Source organism: Aquarana catesbeiana, linkage group LG13, assembly GCF_042186555.1.
Source record: "Aquarana catesbeiana isolate 2022-GZ linkage group LG13, ASM4218655v1, whole genome shotgun sequence".
Classification (NCBI taxonomy): domain Eukaryota; kingdom Metazoa; phylum Chordata; class Amphibia; order Anura; family Ranidae; genus Aquarana; species Aquarana catesbeiana.
The window spans coordinates 176,058,778-176,064,009 of NC_133336.1; the positions used below are offsets into that span (position 1 = coordinate 176,058,778).

At 41.2% G+C, this 5,232-nt stretch overlaps 1 pseudogene; it reads left to right on the forward strand.

The window, feature by feature from the left end:
• The first annotated feature begins 3,160 nt into the window (after positions 1–3,160).
• LOC141116609 (REST corepressor 2-like) lies at positions 3,161–4,061 on the forward strand (annotated as a pseudogene).
• Positions 4,062–5,232: the final 1,171 nt, after the last annotated feature.

The window sequence follows — 5,232 nt, forward strand, 5'->3', positions numbered from 1 at the left end:
GCCCCGCCGGGGCTCCAGGCCCCTCCTCTTCATCGGGTGCCCCCACAGAAAGCTGCTTTCCATGGGGAGACCCATGTGGGCTCCCTCCCAAGTCCCGCTGCTGCATCCATTGACACAGACAGCAGGACTCGGCGCCACCCCCCGGCTCCTGTGTCACTAGATTTGATTGACAGCAGCAGAAGCCAATGGCTCCTGCTGCTATCAATCTGTCCAATGAGGAGAGAGCGGCTGCGCTCATGTGCGTCACAGGATTGGATCGGGCTCGGGTAATAAAAAGGCAGGGTTTGGGGGGAGCTGCAGCACAGAAGGTTTTTCACCTTAATGCATTAAGGTGAAAACCTTGAGGCTTAACCGCTTCAATACCGGGCCTATTCTGGCACTTCTCTACTTCATATAAAAATCATCATTTTTTTGCTAGAAAATTACTCAGAACCCCCAAACTTTATATATGTTTTTTTTAGCAGACAACCTAGGGAATAAAATGGCGGTCATTGCAACTTTTTATCTCACACGGTATTTGCGCAATCATTTTTCAAACGCCTTTTTTTTGGAAAAAAAACGGTTTCATGAATTAAAAAATAACAAAACAGTAAAGTCAGCCCAATTTTTTTGTATAATGTGAAAGACGATGTTATGCAGAGTAAATAGATACCTAACATGTCACGCTTTAAAATTGCGCACAATCATGGAATGGCGTCAAACTTCATTACTTAAAAATCTCCATAGGCGATGCTTTAAAATTTTTTACAGGTTACCAGTTTAGAGTTACAGAGGAGGTCTAGTGCTAGAATTGTTGCACACACCCTAATGCACGCGGCGATACCTCACATGTGTGGTTTGAGTGGCGTTTACATATGTGGGCGGGACTTACGTGTGCGTTCGCTTCTGAGCGCGAGCTACCGGGGACAGGGGCATTTTATTTATTTTTTTTTATTATTTTAATTTTTTTTTTTACTTCATTTTCTTTTTTTATTTTTACACTTTTTTTAACTTTTTTTTTTTTTTTTTTATTACTTTTATTCCTATTACAAGGAATGTAAACATCCCTTGTAATAGGAATCTATGTGGCAGGTCCTCTATATGGAGAGATGTGGGGTCAATAAGACCCCACATCTCTCCTCTAGGCTGGAAAGCATGAGATCAGAAAAAAAAATTCACCAATCTCATTCTGACAGCCGCGATTGCGGCTTCGGTTATTTCCGGGTACCCGGGCGTGACGTCATAACGATGCGCCCGGGCCTCCCACGATCATAGAGATGACTGGTGACCATCTGTTCACCAGTCATCTCTATCGTCAACATCCGGCGCTGGCCGATTCATTCTCCGGGCCCCCGATGGCACGGGAGAGCCCGGAGAAGCACCGGATGGCGGCAGGAGGGGGGATGTCCCCCCCCCGTCGCCTATAAGAACGATCAAGCGGTGGCACTGCCGCTATGATCATTCTTATCGTGCACAGAATCGGCGGCTGAAAAGAATGATATCTGAATGATGCATCTAGCTGCAGGCATCATTCAGATATCACCCCACAAAGTAGAGGACGTCATTTTACTATTGAAGTTTAATGACAACAATAGGAACACATTGGGGAACTCTTGCATAAGATGGAACCAATTAAACAGTAATATATAAAAAAAAAAAGTATTTCTTGGAAACAGAATAAAATCATCACACATTGAATCCATATAAAGCACGTGTTAAGCTAAGGAAACATACATACACACGACACACAATATCAAAGCATTTTCCAATGATTGCTTCTATAGGATAATTGCTAAATTGTACTGTAGATGCATATGTCAAAGTACTTACATTAGTACTTATTAGTACATAGGTTGAAAAAAGACACTAGTACATCTACTTCATTCAATAAAAAAACACAAACAGAAAACCTCCATGTACACTAAAACCTTGGATTGCAAGCATAATTTGTTCCGGACGCATGCTTGTAATCCAAAGCACTTGTATAGCAAAGCGAATTTACTCATAAGAAATAATTGAAACTCAAATGATTCGTTCCACAACCATTTATTCATAAGTCCTTCAGTTTATAGTCCATATAAAAAGATTATAGCAGTGTCACAGGTTGTGTAACCATAAAATGTCCATCCACAAATGGAAGCCTCCACAAGGGGATTAGAAGCAAAATCCAGCAGGAGCTCCAGAGTATAAAAGAGAAGAGAGGCGCCTCTAAGTGTAGCAATATGGTTACATTTAATGAAGCTACAACATTTAGCAACTCACTTGATTGATGATTAAAATAGGCACATCTAAGTATGCCGGCATCCAGGGAAAGTTGTCCACATAGACCATTCCCTGCACCGCTGACTTGCAATGCTATCAGTCTGCAATCGTGACAGGGAAGACTACCCTGCAGTAGACTGATCTGAAAGCGAGGCTTGAAGTGCTCATTGAGCGCAGCGTGGAAGGGACGACATCGATGACGGTGAGGGGGATGGTCTATGTGGACAGCTTTACCCCGGATGCCTGTATACTTAGATGTGCCTCTTTTAATCATCAACCATGTGAGTTGCTAAGTGTTATACCTTCATTAAATGTAACTATATTGCTACACTTAGAGGTGCCTCTCTTCTCTTGTATACTCAGTTGTGACATGGCGCTACTTGTATATCAAGACATTGCTCGTTTATCAAGTCAAAATTTATATAAAAAAAATTGCTTGTCTTGCAAAACGCTCTCAGACCAAGTTACTTTCAATCCAAGGTTTTACTGTATTCTATACCTATAGGTGATGCAGAGGAAGGCAAAAAAAAAACAATAAAGCATGATCCATTTCACTCTAGTTGGGGGAAAATCCTCCCTGATCCCACAGGAGGAAATTAGATATTTTAATATATGGTGACAAACAATAACAAATTGCAGTGAATGAAACTTATGATAATGTCCACAATATATAGCATAAAGGGGCAAATAAACTCCTGATGGCTCAAATATGCTGAAGAAATCTCCCTCTACTAAGTCTGGCTGCAGCCATTTTTACTGAGGGCAGCTGAAGCTGCTGCCTCTTCACTTCCTGGATTTACACACACAGAGGCACACCTCTTTATGCTTTATATATAATATCTAGCGCAGTATTTTTTTCTTTATTTGGGAAATGAGATATTCCCTGGTGTGATAGACTCACCCGGGGCAGAGGGTGCAGAATATGCTAGTTTGGTCACCAAGCCATGTAATACCAAATACAAAATTGGACGAGTATATCTCAATGGCAAAAGAAAAGCATGGATACAATGAAGAGCAGGCCTTAGCTATGCTCTTGAGGCACAAACATGATGTGGAACGCTCCCTAGCTGACCTGGCAAATTTTACTCTTTTCCCTGATGAGTGGGACATCGAGGACAAAGTCCTTTATGAACAGGCATTTCCGCGGAAAATGTTTCCAGCGCATACAGCAAATACTTCCAGATAAACCAATTACTAGCCTGGCGAAACATTATTATTTCTGGAAGAAGTCATGAAGCAAAACAAGTGTGATGGACAGGCAAGCTCGGAAACTGCAAAGAAAAAATTAAAATGGTCTTGAAGATGTAGATGAACTGCCCAAGATCGGTGACTTGGTAGTAGATGTTAATGGCCTCAAGAAAGAGGAATCCCCCAAGCTCATTTAAGGAGAGTCTGGAAAACCTATCCCAGTCAAAAAAGAACCATTGATTTCTCTGTACCGCTATCATCCTGAGAGATCCCACAGGAGGCCTCCTAAAGGCATGCACCTTAGCAAGGGTGATATTGCTTCAGTATGTGCCAGTTCTGAAATGCCAGCACTTACACTGTGCCAGAAGGATACCCAGCTTGTATCACTGAAGCGGCAGGTACAAAACATTAAACAGACAAACAGCAGCTTGAGGGGAATACTCAGTGGAGGGATTAATGATCTGAGGCCTCAGGAGCTGAATATTAAGCTTAATTCACAGTGGACTACATATGAGCGATTGCTGGCTATGCAAGCTTTCAGGAAATATGGCAAAGTTTTTGAGGCCATCGCAAAAGTTCTTGCAAATAAGACACCTTCACCTGGATCAACTACCAATGGTGCTAATAACTAAGAATATCCAGATATATTTTATGCATTTAGAAATGCATCCAGCTCTTTTTTAAAACAGCTCTACTGAGCTGTCCAGACCTAGTTCTTGATGGAGTCTATGTGACGGTTAAATCTCTTTTCCTCCATATATAAGGAGTGCCCTCTTGTCCTCTGTAATAACCTGAAAGTAAGTGCATGTTGATCATATCTCCTCCTCTCAAGAGGGAATAGATTCAGTTCCTCTAATCTTTCCTCATAGCTGAGCTCCTCCATGCCTCTTATCAGTTTGGTTGCCCTTCTCTGCACTTGCTCCAGTTCCCCGATATCCTTTTTGTGAACTGGGGCCCAAAACTGAACTACATATTCCAGATGTGTTCCTAAGCCTGGTTCACACCTATGCACCTATGCATTTTTTAGTGCGCTTTCAGTTTTGCAGAAACACACTACAGTCCATTTAATATGGTTTCCTATGGATATAGTTCATATCTGTGCATTTTATGGAAAGGGCCAGGGACTTTTTTTCTGGTTTTTGGTTCCATAGACTTCAATGGATGAAAAGCATGTATTGAAAAATGCAAAATGCACCTGCCATATGCAAATTGCAACCTGCATAAGTGTTAATCAGGCCTTATTAATGATTTATACAGGGGCAAAATTATATCTCTCTCTCTCTGCAGTCCATTCCTCTCTTAATACATTAAAGTTTTTTCTGGCTTTAGAAACTGCAGCTTGGCATTGCATGCTATTATTTAGGATAACAAACAAAAAGGATCTTAGGGTGACAACACAGATATGAAAAGTATACATAAGAGCGTGGCTAAAAGTATAGTATGGTGGATATACTGTAGTATATAAATGAACAGGGCGAACCTATTCCAACTGTATTGAAATGTATTGTAATTGCACTGTCCAAGTGGAGCTATATTAATCCTGTATTATAATAATAAAGCATAAAATAATATATATAACAATAAAGGGATATTTATAGAAATCCCACCAGATTTACAATAATAAGGTCATGCACAAGGCAGGTGCTTCAGGAGAGATGGCACCAACAGGCAGCTGGCTTCCCTTAAAAGAGTAATGTGTGGCATCACCATAAGGCGGGGGTCAGCAAACTTTTTCCACTGAAGGGCTGGATTCAATGTATGTAAATGCACGTTTCACCTGCTAATTTCACCCGCTAATGAAAT